At 36.5% G+C, this 17,334-nt stretch overlaps 1 protein-coding gene across 3 annotated transcripts in view; it reads right to left on the bottom strand.

Annotated features, from left to right (window-relative positions):
* Window positions 1–17,334, bottom strand: part of UNC13C (unc-13 homolog C) — a 755,970-nt gene that overhangs the window by 546,082 nt on the left and 192,554 nt on the right. For 2 of the 3 annotated variants that reach the window (XM_057306314.1, XM_048219406.2), the window contains 2 exons: window positions 4,392–4,509; window positions 3,006–3,077 (listed from right to left, as the gene is read on the bottom strand). The gene's annotated coding sequence lies outside the window, so the exon portion shown is untranslated. Of the gene's footprint in view, window positions 1–3,005; window positions 3,078–4,391; window positions 4,510–15,932; window positions 16,148–17,334 lie in introns of all 3 variants that reach the window. The other variant, XM_057306313.1, reaches the window with a different exon arrangement.

Genomic DNA, 17,334 nt, shown 5'->3' with positions numbered 1-17,334 from the left:
TTCTATGTGCAGGTCAGGCAATACCTCCCTGTAAAGGTCTCCTTGATGGCCCAGACAGGAGTTAATGTGTTCCTCCATCTGTGTTATGAGCTCATTTGGACATCACGGTTACATTCTCTGAAGTACACGCACACCCTTAACAAACCGCATTCCCTGTAGTAAGCATATATCATGAGGTAATATAATCCCTCATTTCTGCATGTTTTCCCCAACGGAATATATCAAGGTGCCTGATATTTAATAGCTGTTTAATTATTTTTCACTGGAAATAAAAGTAATGAATAAATTATTATTATTAATCTGCTCAACTATGAACAGAAGTCAACCTAAATGTTAGGAAGGTGGAAGAGGAAAGGAGTTATCCTGTTCTTAATACAAATTTGATACTTTCCTAGATGAAATAATTATCACACCTTCTGAAAGAACAAGGTTCAAATTTGTAAGATATTATTGTATTTCTACAAAAACTGTATACAACTAAGTATTTCAGGCAAAAATATGTCTTATGCTAACTGGTACATTGATTAGACGTCCACATGTCTAATTAATGAAATCTAAAGATCTCTATACCTTGAGTGTCTCAATAAAAATCTGTTCACAAAATACTTTTCATAGATGATAAGGGGCTGCTAGGTCATTTTGCTCAGTTTTATTGCTTTTGACCTATCCAAAAATTCATTCTAATGCCAAGAGCACATCCTTAAAAGTAATACAATGGATTAGTAATTAGTGACCATTTCAAACTGAATTCTAACTGGCCAATAAGCATATGGAATTTGTTCTACAGCATTAATTATCAGAAAAATGCAAATTAAAAAACAAAATGAGATGCCATTTTATAGAGTCAAAAGTGGCTCAAATTTAAAAAGACCAGAGTAAATGCTTTTACCTCCTCAGGCTACTGTATCTTCCACCAAAGTCTTCCAAAGCATAGAGGAGACCTATGGTCTCTACTTCTTCATGAGTCCATTCATCTTCAACTTCTTGCTATCTGGTTTCAGCCCCAAAACTCTACTCAAATTCCTCTTCTAATGGGCATGAATAATGTTCGTATAAAACATAAATCTTCTACTACTACCTTCTGCATCTGAAGCCATTAACCACTTGGCCTTTCTTTAAACCATTCTATATACCTACATGACATCATGGCTTACTGGAGTCTCTCTCTGGACATGGCTATTTTGACCAGAATCATCACATGGTAGAAACTGGGCCAATCAGGGCCTCTCTTGGGAACCGGGAATTGGAACATGGAGTTTGTCAGATCTTTTCAGGCATTTCAACAAGGAAGTGATGTGAAGTTGTGACCTGAGTGGACAACTTTTGAACTTTGTAAAAAATGAGCAGTGAACACTTATTTTCAGAAAAACAAAAGAATGCAATAATGAGAGAAAATATGGCCACAGAAGGGGGAAATGCCTTTGCTTCTGACTGTTCTCTAGGCCTCGGTCTGGGGCCATTTTGAGTTTTGTCTAAGGTATGATGAGATATCAGTTTCAATAAGTGTTCTCCTTTACAAAGAAACCCTAATGAGGTCCTTCACTGGCTTCTCCTTTGTCTTTTCAAATTTTTATTCCCTTTTCCTTCTAACTACCAAATAAATGTATCTGCACCTAGCTTCCCCTTTTTGCATTAGTTCCTAGCTGTGTGTTGGCCAGTTTTGTCTGAATGACCATTAATATCTCAAATTCAATATTTTTCAACTCATTTTCATCCATAAACTGTATTATCTAAATGTCTCATACAATACTAATTTAAGATTTTATTTATTTATTTGAGAGAGAGAGAGAGAGAGAGAGAGAAAGCATGAGCAGGGGGAGGAGCAGAGAGAGAGGGAGAAGCAGTTTCCCCGCTGAGCGGGCTCGATCCTGGGACTCTGGGATGATGACCTGAGCTGAAGGCAGCCACTTAACCAACTGGGCCACCCAGGCGCCCCACATACAGTACTAATTAACAAAATCAACATTCTCCTAGTTATACAGACTGGAACTTCAGGACCTTTAATTCCTCTCTTTTTTATCGTCCCAAACTTCTAGCCAGTTCTAAATCTTATGGTCCTTAACTTCATAATTTCTGTCATTTCCCATACCTCCTTTCCAGATTTCAGAGCGAGCATCTTGGTCAGGCCCTTGTCAGTGCACAATTTAGGTCAATATCTTCTTTACAAAAAAAAAAAAAAATTCATAAAAACCTAAAATTTTTTGTAGGTCCTAATATAGTCCAGTCATTATATTATACACATTAAAAAACATAAATTCACATAATCCTCACCAAAGACTTTTACTCTGGACTATTGATAGGACTTCCTAGCTGTTCTCGCCTCACCAATTGTGCATAAGTCTAGATGCATCCTGGTTCTGTAGTAAAAGTGAGAATTGCAAATTTTAATACATGTTGTACAACATGGCAACAGACCAAAACTTAGATGCTTTCATAATTACTATCCTTGCTCCTTTCCCCTTTAGAGTATTAGATGCAGTGCAATTCTCTTCACACAATGGAACTTCATTTGATTCTAACTCTTGGGTGAAAGTTAATTACTTATGCTTCAAAGCATGCAAGCAAAATGGGTGTGGCACTTATAACTAAAATTAAGATTAGTTTCTCACTAAAAAGAAATGCAATTTCTTTTTCCAGTATCACAGGTGCTTTTAAGAAAAACCATAAAGAAATTATTTCAAAATTCTTTAATAATTTTTTATCATGTTATCTTAGTCACCGTACAGTACATCCTTAGTTTTTGACGTAGTGTTCCATGATTCATTGTTTGCATATAACACCCAGTGCTCCATGCAATATTTCAAAATTCTTAAGAGCAAGACATGTTTTAGCTTTTTCAGCAAAGACAGAGCATGTTCCATAAAATAATAGATAATACATGCCACCTCAAAATATCAAGGCAATTCTTTAAAAATGTCTTATACTTTTTATTATGGACCACTAAATTATACATGTAGTCTCCACAGTTTAAAACTAAAACATGCTTAGCATTAGCCAGGTCTTACCTCAAACAGCCTCTGGGAATAAATAATCACAATGAAAGCAGTTGGTAACTTGATCTATGGCAAGTCTAGATGCTGGTGTAAATTGAAATAAGAAAATAGAAAGAAATTTAAAAGGCAATACAAAAATTCATCTCTAATAACCATAGGAGTTAAAATATACAATATCTATCTATTCAAATTCAAGTTTTCCAAAGCCCCCTCTCACAAAGGAAGGGAAGCCCTTCCGACCTCCCACAAAACCACCCCAAGATTCAGGCTCTGATTGTACCTGTACTTGTCTGTTCCCCTGACTCAGTCCATAGCCTTCATTTAGGCTTTGATGACAACTAGAAAGCAAAGACCTAGAAGAATGCCATGTGAAATTAGAGAGACTATCTTTGATACCCAGGAACCACAATCTGCTATTTTTTAAAACATTTTAGAAAAATAAATGAAAACGATGACAAATAATCAGTGAGAAAACCTTCTGAGTAAAATCCTATGCTTTCAGCGAAAGAAGGACATAAAAAAAGGTAGCCCAGAGCATATGCACTCTCTGTATACCTTTGAAATTAAAATCAATGTAATCTCAATCATAATATTTGCACTCCAGCCTCCCATTGGAATCTACTTTCAGAACTAACAATGGCGTACCACAACTAAATCACTCTTCGGGACTAAATCACTCATTCTTTCAACTGCCAAGAGTATTGTGATCATCGCCAAAGCCATATGATTAAGTCACTCTCTGAAAATGGCCCATGGCCAAGGGTTTATTACCTCTCCTCTAGGGCAACCCATAGCCAATGACTAATTGATGGGAATGTTCAGATACCTAGCCCCTGTGCTGTACTGCAGGGGCCAAGCCAGTAGCAGCTTCCTGTAGGATTAGCTAAAGCCTGTGTCACAAATATATTGCAGTTCAGCTTCTCCCTCTACCACATCCAAAAGGAGCTCTGCATATATACCTCTCTTTCATAGTCTATGTCCCAGGGAATCAGATGAATGGAAGTTGGTACCAAGGAAGCACTGAGGAAGTGATTCCAAACCGACATATTTTATCTGGATTTTTCTCTGTTAGACTGGCAATGAGAACCTAACTACAAATGCTATATGGAAAACTGATAGCCTATGGCATACGGAAGCAGTGCAATTGTTAAAATATTTACCAGTGGTGGACTAAGGTGTGATACCAGTGGAAGGAAACGGACTTGTGCGTGCGATATCTCAAGGTATTTGAGAAGTTGAGAAGAGGAGGCAATTACCACTATGGAATAGAACAGCTGATGTTGGGGCCTCCGGATGCAGTGAAGAAAGATAATCAAAGGCTAAACGTGATTAATCACCAAATTAAGGCTAAGTGTAAATACAACAGATGTGCATGTCACCAGATAAATAAATTCTCACCTCTTGCAGCAGATGCAGAAAACGCTGAGCACCAGACCCGGGAATAAATCCTAAGAGTGGTAGAGCTCCAGAGGTTTAATTCTCAACTTAGGCAGGTTGGCTATTCCAAGGTCAGGGCCTTAATTGGAAAAAAAAAAAAAAAAAAGAAAAAAAAAAAGGGACTGTGAGTCATGAGATGGGGACATCTGGGTTAATTCACTTGAAACTCCTGAATCTTCATATTCCCGGAAACACTCTGAGACTGCAAAAGTGGCCCACTCCCTATTAGCAGCTAGTGTTCCATCCTTGCTTGAAGACAATGCAGAGGTCTCTAACTTACAGGAAAATCTGCTCACTCTTCATAAAGACCTACCACAAACCCTCCGTTGGGCCTTGAGATGAATAACTAGGGTCAAGTTACAACATAATCCATTCTGAGTAAATGTGGAGTCTGTTAAGAGAGGAAAGAGACTACATGCTGAAAAAACAGTAGGGCCTCCCCAACATATATGCACTCATATGTACTCACAGGAATTGAGAGAGTACTTATTAACTGGCATCTGTCAGTACTGGATCAATCGGGGGGTATAGGAAGTTAAATAGGGAGGAATGTACTGCTATGGAAGCACTCTCCTATGATACTGAATTTATCACCTGACAGGGACCATGAAGGCAGTATAACACAGAACTACAGTGGTTCTTGTAAACTTGGAAAAAATTATAGTCTGCACTAAGTAGAAATAATACGTAAATAGTAGAGAGAGGGATCATAAGTCTCAGAGAAGTGGATGTTCTAGAGTGGCTCTACTACATAAAGCCAAAAAACTCATCAGCCAAAAATGTTCCATAGGAGGACACATCATTTAACAATAAGTTTCTCAGTGGCATCATTGAACATCTCAGTGGTGGCTACCATCTTTGGCTAAGGATGTTATGGAACTAGGCTCTAATAACAATGGCAATGATAGGATCGCAGAACAAAGTTAGGTGATAGCATTTAACTATCAGAAACACAGTAGGTACAATTATCATAATAAGCTGCACTGTTGGAACGGCAGCCATGAGGCAACTCAGAGCTAAAGAAATGGTTAGGTTGCAATTCCTAGAGGTAAAGACAGATGCACACGCCTCCACAGATAACGTTTAATTTAGAAAAGCCAAAGAAACCATGGATCAGGAGGTTGAGGACAGCCTTGCCAATAAAAAGATAAATCTCCTACCCAGTTTCTGGACCTGAGCCAATACTCACATCCAGAACCTACTGACTGAAGGAGAGGCCAGGTCTCAATGAGGTTTGGACTTCGGTACATCATAACAAATGAATATGGTCATGATTCCCATAGACCTTCACCAAGGGACCTACTTGTATAATCATATTCTAGGAAGAGACTATCCAAACATCCTGCGGACTGTGAGACATAAGTCTGAGTTGACACTGATACTAAGTGACCTGAACACCACTGTAACCTACTTTTAGAGTGGGCGCATATGAGAACAGATACTAAACGTAGTCTTAGTTCAGATATGACTCTCACTGATCCACGGAGTCTGTGGACTCACCTACCAATAATTTCTTCAGTCTTTAAATGTATAATTGGAATGAATATATGTGGTAGTTGGCAGAACCTTCACATTGATTCCTTGGCCTGTGGGATAAGAGATATCAGAGTGGAGAAGGCCAAGAAAGTAAATAAAAAACATTATCACTCTCTGGGGAATGCAGAGCTCAGTACTACACATAAAGATTTAAGTGATGCAGGGTCATGGTCTCCATCATATTCATATTTAATTCATCTCCTCTAGTTTACCAGGTTTGCCCCTTCAAAAGCCACATAGATCCTAGAAGGTGAAAGTGGACTACTATAAACTCAACAAAGTAGTCACCCCAATTGCAGTTGGTTCACAGATGTGGTATCTTTGCTAGAGCAGATCAACATCGTCTCAGATACATGGTATATGGTCATTGAACTGGCAAATTAATCTTTTCTGTACTTATCAGGAAAATAGTTCAGAAGCAGATCACATTCAAGTGGGGCAGACAAAAATATACTGTCTTGCCCAGGAGCTATGTTCATTCTCCCACTGGGACTTAGACCATCTGAGTATTCAGAAGCATATTTGACCACTACATTGATAGCCTGTTAACTGGATCCAGTGAGTAAATACTGGCAAGAAGGTGAACAAGAAGGCCTCAATAAGACATTTGAGCTCTAGAGGAAAATTATTCCTATGATGATTCAGAATTCTACAACAGTGCAGTTTTTCAGAGTAAGTGGTCTAGAGCATACCCAGATATCCTCTCCAAAATAAAAAATAAAACATTGCTTCAAAAGTAGTAGCCTCTGTGTGTTCTGGAAGTAACTAAACTATACTTGGGAATATTCCTGTAGCCCCTATACTGGTAAAGTCAAAGGCTGACATGGTTCATACACTATGGACAGAGACATCTGTGGTAAGAAGAAAAAAAAGTCACTTTGTGGAATTATGGTCAGACCCAAAAGGAGAATCACAATATTGACTCCCTAATTCTCAAGAAAGTTCATGCCATCTGCAGTGGAGACCTACGCACTATTCAAAAAAATATTTCCCAATCTACAACTGGGCCCAAATACATGCAGAGCACTTGAATATGTGGCATCAACTGCCCATGCTGCCAGGACAATTTATCATGAGCTTAGTTCTGTTTGACTCACCAAATCTAAGATTGGATGGACCCAATAGCAATCCATTATAAAATGGAAATGGTATACGTGGTATTACCAGGCATGAACACTGTCATGGGGCACAAGTAAGCTACTCAAGTGTGCAGTATAGATCTTTGTCATCTGCTACTATTGCACCAATGCCTCTCCCTCAGAGTATATGCGTGTGGGGGGGGTGAGTGTGGGTGTGTGTGTGCGCATATGCACATGTGTACATGAGCATGCACACACACATACATACGCATATATCCTTTTTGGAAGATGTCCCATAAGGACAACTAGGGGAAGAAGAAAACAAACTGAGCTTAGTGTATGGATGTGTTGTCTCAGCACACAGGGGTCTCAATATGTGGGAAGTCCATGAAAATGGACTACTGCTACACAGTCCCACTTAACATGACACTGAGTGACAGCAGTGAAGGAAAATCCTCCTAATGGGCAGAATTTGAGGTAGGTTACCTGATCAGCCACTTTGTGTGGAAAGAGAAGTGGCCCATGGTAAGAATATATGTGGACTCATGAGCAATGGTGAATATCACTTGGATATTCACCTGCAAAAAGAAAAATTGGAATATCAAAGTCAAAAAGAGCCAGGAAAGAAGCATGCAGGTAGATTTAAGGAAAAGGACACAACGTGGGAAAACTTTTGTTTTGCATACTGATGCCCACCAGAGAGCATCTGCCATGAAAGAAGCAATAAATAACCAAGTAAACAGAATGATTTGGCCAATCACAGCTGAGATGGAGATAATGCACGGACTCAACAGCATGGGCTGTTATTCACCAAGGTTGATCTAGGTACTGCTGCTTCTGGATGTTCAACCTGCCAGCAACAGAGAATGATGCTGAGCACCCGATATATCTTTCAACACCAACTAGCCACTTGGTAACAATTGATTACATTGAACATCTACTCTATAAAGGACAATGCTTCATTTTAACTGAAATCAACACAATTCCAGATACTAATTTGCCTTTCCCACCCACACAATTTCATCGTGGACCAAGAGGATATGCAGCAGTGGGCTCATGACTATGCATTTCACTAGTCCTATGACATCAAAATCCAGAAGCTTCCAGGCTGACAAAATTTAAAAATGGCCTTTGAAGAAATATTTGAAGGGCCAACTTGGAAATGATACCTTGATAGGATGGGACACCATACTTCAGAATGTAGTATACATTCTAAATCCATGATCATCCCATGGTATTTTTGTCCCCAGTAGATAGAATATATTTGTCTGGGAACCATGTAGTTGCCCTACTTATTATCACTCTTAATCTCCCACTTGGAGTATTTATACTTCCTATCCCTACGATTTTATTCTCTGTGATTACAGAGCACCTGGTTCCCAGAGGAAGACTGCTTCTATGATGACACAGTGAAAGTGCCATGAAATCTTAAAATATGGTTGTCACCTGGTCACTTTAACTCATGGCAGGAAGAACTGACCCTGATCATTAGGAGAGTGTAGGGCTGAAATTACACTGGGATAAGGAAGAATACATATGTCACCCAGATAAGCCACTAAGGAAACTCTTCATTACTCCCTGCCCAATTTTATGGTAAATGGATAAGCATGGCAAAATGACAAAGGGCTCAGACCCTTTAGGGATTATAATCTGAGTCATCCCACCAGTTAAACCACCTAGACTAGAGAAGCAGAGGTGCTAGCTATGGGAAGGTGATATCTATAATGGAAGGTACAGAAGAGAGATAATGTGTTGTGGTCTTGAGAGTAGCTGCAAATAAAAGTGCTCCAGTTATTCCGACAACCTTAATATAAGTTTCCTCACAAAAAGAGACAAGCCAGCTATTCCAGATGGTGTTAACTTGCCATATGAAGCAAGTGGATTTGAGTGGCATGCGCAGCAGACTATAATGGATGCCAGGATGTGATACCTTCAGGACCACGGTACTTAGCCCCCTGAGTCAACTTCTGGGAATGGCCCTCAACTGCAGGGAATATTTGTGAAACACCAGTTCACAGCTTTTCCATACCGTCCCTGAAAATGCCCTAGTTTTGACCTTTAGGTTATGTAACTCAACATCTACAAAATATATTATCTTTATTTTCACAATATATCATAAGTAGCAGAGATAGCTAATGAGTAACAAAGAATAATTATAGTAGTTGCCATTTAACATTGCCAGCTCTGTGTCCCAGCACTATGCTGAATATTTTTTTAAATTATCTAATTTAATCATGACAACAATCATCCAAAAAATGTATTATACTATCCCTATCGTAGTTAGGAGAGAACTATGGCACAATTAACCACCATTCTTAACACCATAATTCCAAGAAGTGGTAGTGCCTACATTTTGACCACAGGATATGAAACACCAAAAGCCTTCACCTCATGTCACTATATCATACAATCTGCAAAATATAAAAAGTACATACTTATATCAGAGGAAAAATAATTTGAATTTAAACTGCCTGAATATCAATTTAAATATATTATTTAATATACTAAATATAAATATAGTAACTATTCTATTGAAAAGGCTCTATATAGGTATATTGTACTGAACGTCAGAAATTATTCTTGAGGTAGCTGTTTTGCTAATACAAAGCAACACAGAGAGCCAAGCAAACTGAAGAAATAGAGGTATATGTTCTAAACAAACAAAAATGATAAAACCTCAGAAAAAGATCTTAATGAAATACAGAGAAGTAATCTACCTGTTAAAGAATTCAAAGCACTGGTAATAAAAAAAAAAAAATGCTTGCCAAACTGGGGAGCAGAATGGATGAACACAGTCAAAGCTTCAACAAAGACATATAAAATACAACAAAGTACCAAACAGAATTCACAGAGCTGAAGAATAATAACTGGACTGAAAAAACACACTACAAGGGTTCTATAGTTGATTAGATGAAGGAGAGGAAAGGATAAGTCAGCTTAAAGATGGCACAGTGGAACTCACACAATCAGAGCAGAAAAAATTTAAAAAAAAAGAATGAAAGAAAGTGAAGATAGCTTAAGAAACTTATAAAACAGCCAATAGACTAACATTATCATTATATTGCTCCCAGAGCAAGAAAGAGCAAAAAGGGTAGAAATCTTATTTGGAGAAATATTGGCTGAAAACTTCCCTAATCTGGCGAATAAAATAGACATCCAGATCCAGAAAGCCCAGAGAGCTGCAAATAAGAGAAAACAGAGACACACAACATGACACATTATAATTAACATGTCAAAAGTTAAAGATGAGGAGAGATTATTAAAAACTGCAAGAGGGAAAAAAGTCTTGTTATATACAAAGAAAGCCCAAAAGACCATCAGCAGAATTTTCAGCAGAAACTTTGTAGGCTTGAAGAGAGAGGCACAATATATTTAAAATGCTGAAGGGGAAGGGGGAAAAAAAAAGCCTTGCCAACTAAGAATACTCTACTCGGCAAGATTATCATTCAGAATTAAAAGGGAAATAAAGTTTTCCAGACAAAAGGTAAAGGAATTCATCACATTAAACTGGCCTTAATAAAAATGTTAAAGGGACTTCTTTAAGCTAAAGAAATGGCACTAATTAATGACAAGAAAATGCACAAAAGTAAAAATCTCACTGGTAAAGATAAATTTATAGTAAAGGTAGTGACTTAATCATCTATAAAGCTAAAATGAAGGTTAAAAGATAAAAGTAATAAAATTCACTAAAGCTACAATAATTAGTTAAAGGATACATAAAATAAAGGACATTGAATGTGACATCAAAAACATAAGCCATGGGAAGGGATTAAAAATGGAAAGTTTTGGAACGAGTTCATACTCAAGTTGCAGTCAACTTAAAATCAACCGTTGTACATATAGGATGTTATATTTGAACCTCAAGGTAACCACAAGGCAAAAACCTATAGTGGATTCACAATAGAAAATGAGAAAGGAATCTAAACATAATACTAATGAAAATCATCAAACTTTAAGAGAAGACAAAAGGAACAAGAGAGAAATTACAAAAACAGCTAGAAAACAACACAACGACAATAAGTACACTCCTCTCAATTATTATTTAAGTGTAAATGGACTAAATTCTCCAACCAAAAAAAAACAGAATGGCTGAATAGATTAAAAAAAAAAACAAAGCTCATTTATATGCTGTCTACAGAGACTCACTTTAGAAGGACATACACAGACTGAAAGTGAAGGGATATTAAAAGATATTCCATGCCAACAGAAATGAAAAAAAATCCGGTGTAGCTATACTCACATTAGACAAAATAGTATTTAAAATAAAGACTGTAGTAAGAAACAAAGATGGGCATTGGGCATTACATAATTATAAAAAAGTCAAACCAACAGGAAGATGCACATTTGTAAATATATATGGCATAAAAACACCTAACATAAAACACCCAACATAAAAACACCTAAGTATATAAAATAAAATATCAACAGATCTAGAGAGAGAAAATGACAGCAATACAGTAACAGTAGGGGACTTTAACACCCCCACTTACATCAATGGATGTAAGTCACATCCAGACAAAAATCAATAAAGAAATATGGGCCTTAACAACATATTAGATGAGAGAGACATAATAGATATGTACAGATTTCCTCCAAAAGCAGCAGAATACATGTTCTTCTCAAGTGCCCATGAAATATTCTCTAGGATAGATCACATATTAAGACACAAAACAAGTTTCAATAAATTTAAGAAGACTGAAATCATATCAAGCATCTTTCCTTGCCATAAAGGTACAAAGTTTGAAATCAATTACAGGAAGAAAACTGGAAATATCACAAATATGTGGATGTTAAACAGCATGCTATTGAACAACCCATTGAGTCAATAAAGAAATCGAAGGAAAAAAAATTTTTTAAGACACCTAGAGACAAATGAAAATGGAAATAAAACATACTAATATACCAATATAAAATGGTCTAAAAGGGAAGGTCATAACAACACAGGCCTATCTAAAAAAAAAAAAAGAAAAGAAAGAAAGAAAAGAAAAATCTCAAATAAACAATCTAACTTTACACTTAAGGGAACTAGAAAAATAAGAACAAAAAAAAAGCCCATAGTTAGTAGGAGGAAATAATGAAGATCAGAGTAGAAATAAAATAAAACACAATAGAAAAGATCAATAAAACTAAGAGCTGGTTCTTTGAAAAAATAAGCAAAATTGACAAACCTTTATCTCGTCTAACCAAAAAAAAAAAAAAAGAGAGAGAGAGAGCGTTCAAAAAAATAAAATCAGAAATGAAAGAGAAGTTACAACTGATACCACAGAAATGCAAAGGATCATTTAAAAGGCTATCAACAATTATATGCCAAAAAATTGGACAACCTAGAAAAAATACATGAATTCTTACAATCATATAATATTCTAAGACAATCAGGAAGAAATAAAAAGTTTGAATAGACCATTACTAGTAAGGAGACTGAAAGGCTTTACTGGTGAATTCTATCAAACACTTTAATATCTCTCCTTCTCAAAATTCCAAAAAATTGGAGAGAACACATTCGAACTCATTTTACAAGGCCAGCATTACTCTAATATCAAAAGCAGACAGGGACACCATACATTCACAAAAAATTACAGGATGATATCCCTGATGAACACAGATGCAAAAATCTCAACTAAATATTTAGCAAACTGAATTCAACAATACATTAAAAGGATCACATACTATGACCAAGTGAGATTTATTCTACGGATGCAAGGCTGAATCAACATCCGCAAATCGATCAACGTGATATATACCATATTAACAAAATGAAGGATAAAAATTATATGATCATCTCAGTAGATGTATAAAAAGCATTTGACAAAATTCCACATCCATTTATGGTAACAATTCTCAACAAAGTGTAGACGGAACATACCTCAACATAATAACAAGGATAACAGGAACAAGACAAGGATGCCCACTTTCCCCACCTTTATTCAACATAGTATTGGAAGTCCTTGCTAGAGCAATTAGGCAAGGGAAAAAAAGCATCCAAATTGAAAAGGAAGAAATAAAATTGTTACTTTGTGAATGACATTATTTTATATAAATAAAACTCTAAGGATCACACACACACACACACACACATACACACACACACACACACAAACTGTTAGAATAAATAAATTCAGTAAAGTAGCAGGGTACAAAATCAATATACAAAAATCATTTGTGTATATATACACCAGCAACAACCTATTAGAAAGAGAAATTAAGAAAACAATCTCATTCATAATTGCATCAAAAAGAATAAACTACCTAGGAATTAATTTAACCAAACATGTAAAAGACCTGTACCCTGAAAACAAAGTAACTAATGAAAAAATTGAAGATGACACAAATAAATAGAAAGCTAGTCCATATTCATGGTTTAGAATAATTAATATTACTAAAATGTCTATATTATTCACAGAAATTTACAGATCTAATGCAATCCCTATCAAAATTCCAATGGCACTTTTCATAGAGCTATCCTAAAATTTGTATAGAACCACAAAGACCCAAATAGTCAAAGCAATCTTGATAAAAATACAGAGCTGCAGGCATCATGATCTCTGATTTAAACATATTACAAAGCAATAGTAATCAAGACAATATAAAATCAGATGCGTAGATTAATGAAACAGAACAGAGATCCCAGAAATAAACCCACACATATATGATCAACTAGTTTACAACAAAAAAGGCAAAAATATACAGTGGGAGAAGGACAGTCTCTTCAATAAATGATGCTGGGAAAACTGGGCAGCCACATATAAACTATTGAAACTAGGGGCACCTGGGTGGCTCAGTTGGCTAAGCGTCTGCCTTCGGTTCAGGTCATGATCCCAGGGTCCTGCATTAGGCTCCCTGCTCGGCGGGGAGCCTGCTTCTCCCTCTCCCACTCCCCCTCCTTGTGCACTTGCCCAGTCTCTCTCTCTCTGTCAAATAAATAAGTAAAATCTTATATCTGATAAAAGAATAATATCCAAACTCACAAAATTCTATAGAAAAAATACCAATTTAATTTTTAAAAAATGGGCAGAGGGCTGGGGCAGACTTTTTTCCAAAGAAGACCTACAGATGGCCAATAGTTACACGAAAAGATGTTCAATATCACTAATCATCAGGGAGATGCAAATCAAAACCACAATGAGATATCACCTTACACTTGTAGAATGGCTGTCATCAAAAAGACAACAAATGACAAATGCCAGTGAGGATGTGGAAAAAAGAGGACCCTGACACGCTGTTGGTGGGAATGTAAACTGGTGTAGCCACTGCGGAAAACAGTATGGAGGAAACTCATAAAATTAACAGAACTACCATGTGGTCCAACATACTCATTTCTGAGTACTTATCAAAAGAGAAAGAAAGAAAGAGAGAGAAATCACTAATTTAAAAAATATATATGTACCCCGTATCTTCATCACATTATTTATAGTAGCCAAGACGTGGAAACAAGCTAAGTGAAAGTGTCCATCAATGGGTGAATAGATAAAGACGTGTGTATGTACATTATGACTCAGCCATAAGAAAAGAATAAAATCTTGCCATGCAACCACATGGATGGACCTTGGGGGAATTATGCTAAGTGAAATAGGTCAGACAGAAAGACAAATACTATTTGATTTCACTTTTATGTGGAATCTAAAAACCAAAACAAATGAACAAACAAAGCCAAACTTAGAGATACAAAAAAGACACTGGTGGTTCCCAGAAGGGTTGGGAGGATGAGCACAGCAGGTGAAAGGGGTCACGAGGTTCAAACTTCCATTTTGAAATCAAAGGTCTCCTAGCATCTAATGATGCTCTCAACTAGTTGCTCTGAGATTTGTAGCTGAGGTGCACAGAAATACCTAATCCTTACAAAACAAAGTTTGTGAAGTAAATAAATTTTGTTCCCAACAACCTGGCCTCCTCTCTGTTCATCTTTTCTGTTCCATCTAAGGATTCCTTCCTCTGCCTCAAGTGTCCAATTACTCAGGTCTTACCTTACCTACCACAACTTTCAGGAAAGAACCTGATGACTATAGATGTTAATACCGGTGCAGCCTAACTTATTTACTTTTCTGGGATATTTGGAAGAATGTTAGAGTACCCATTAAAACATCAGTATTCTGGGGGCAGAAAAATAGAGTTATTTTTTTTCTTATTTCCGAACGTGAGAACTTCTTGGCCCTGAAATCTTACCAAATAAAGAAAAACGTTTTCCTATTTCTAACACATCTAGTTTTTTTTCTTTAAACTATTTTTTTTCATTCTTTACAGGTCAAACTGTACTAGTAGTAAAAATTAAATCCACTTACACAATAAATGAAACCTCAAAGAAAATGTGTAATGTTTGGAAAGGAGTATGAGGTAGGAAGAATGTTTGCATCTACTGCTACTCAAACTTAAGAAATAAAAGATTTAAAATTTTTATCATATAACACTTAGGTATGATTCTACTATGTCCTTTATACACAGATATGAGTAAGCCAATTGAGGCCAGAATTGTGTCGCCAGTTTTTTGGCCAGCAGAGAGCAAGACAGTCCCCTGCACTACTGTTCCGCATTCAATCTTCCTAATCATTTGCTGCATTCTCTTGAAAGTGTTGTAATCGTTTATTTCTTATTTATGGTCACTCTTTCATAGATGACCTTGTAGATACGTGGGATAATTATCTGAACGTTTGGAATAATTTAAAGAGTTCCAAATAAGTAAAGGGATGAGACACAAAACAGGTGTGTTTTAGTAAGGAGAAGAATCTACACACACACACACACACACACACACACACACACACACACACTCCAGGATGGCAAACTGGGTTAAGGTGAGGAAACAGATACTCATAGTTGTCATGGCTCATTTACCTTCTGGGCAAGCTGACCTATTCTCCCTTTATGAGTTCTCCCCTGTTGAAGTAACCCTTACCTCATTATCCTCTTAGGGATAGTAGACAGGATCACTGAAAGAAATGGGAATATAATCTTGGACTTGTCAGCCCAATTCTTCCTCTGATTTCCATATTATGACAGTGCCAGAGATCTCTGCCACGACTGAGATGCAGGGCCACTGCAGTGTTACAGGTCAGCACCTAGGACAGGTCTTTTTAACCGTGGAAGACAGAATGACCGTGTTGTCCATTGCTTTAAAAAAAAGTTCAATTATGAATCAGTACAAGCAAATTTACATTCAAAAAATACGTAACTTAATGGAGTGATACTTGCTTTACAAAAGTATTTAGCAAGTTTTTCAGAAAATAAAAAGCCAGTTCTCTAGAGAATTTAACATTGATATTAGCTTGCAGATATTTTGGAAACACAGATGGTGTAAAAAATTAAGAAATACCTGAACACATAATCAGAAATAATCTTCCCTCTGGTTTGTCAGAATTAGCTGTTTATAATAGCAAAGGAAACAAAACAAAACAGGTTCTATATGACATAGGAAGCAAAACACAAGACCCTATATTAGCCAGAGAAGAAACCTACAGATTTAATGGCATAAGGAATTACAGTTTTAATTTAAGGCCTTTGTCCTGCCTTGGTGTCCTTAGGAACTGTTTGAACGAATGTTTTGTTTCTTTGTGTTTTTCTATTTTTATCTCTAAATTTTCTATGGGGCTGCTATTACAGGCAAGAGAGATGGCTTAATATTTTTTTTTAACAATTAAGCAGTACTTATTAATTAGAATTTGTTGACAGTTTTCCAAGATTATAATTGAGGTTACATAACCTTGCCTTCATTGATAAATGCAAATTGAGCCACAGTGTTCAGGTGAGAAATATTTGATCACAATTTGGATGGGATGTATTTATTTAACATCCAGAATATTGAACCATATGTTGACATTACAGAAACAGCTCAATTTACTCGGTGATGTTCTCATTTACATCAAGCACGTTATGATTCTATGTCTTCTCTCCCCAATAAGGCTATAAGCCTCACCTTTGAAAGACAGTTCTGTTTAACCCTGGTACCTCCACAGTGATCTACACAGAACAGGTTACTAGTGAAGATGAAGTGAAAGATATATTCAGGAGAATCTAACTAGCTATACATTTGAATTTGAATTTCAAACTTTAAAAAATACTGACAGTATGGATTTATCAATATTTTATTCATTCACCCAACAATATTTATTGAGCACCAGGTAGGTGTTGTGACTTGTACAAGGTTTGGGGGATATAATGGTGAGCAAACAGCAATACTTTCTGCTTCTGTAAGATCAATAGAAACAGAGAAAGTTATTTAAACAAGCAATGTCAATAAATAATAGTATTTTCCTTCCAATTATTTCTATCAAAAAGTGACTCCTTGATGCATACCCTGC

This window comes from Ursus arctos, unplaced genomic scaffold, assembly GCF_023065955.2.
Source record: "Ursus arctos isolate Adak ecotype North America unplaced genomic scaffold, UrsArc2.0 scaffold_36, whole genome shotgun sequence".
NCBI classification, from domain to species: domain Eukaryota; kingdom Metazoa; phylum Chordata; class Mammalia; order Carnivora; family Ursidae; genus Ursus; species Ursus arctos.
The sequence above is the reverse complement of the archived record's forward strand: the minus strand, read 5'-3'. Positions and strand labels throughout refer to the sequence as shown.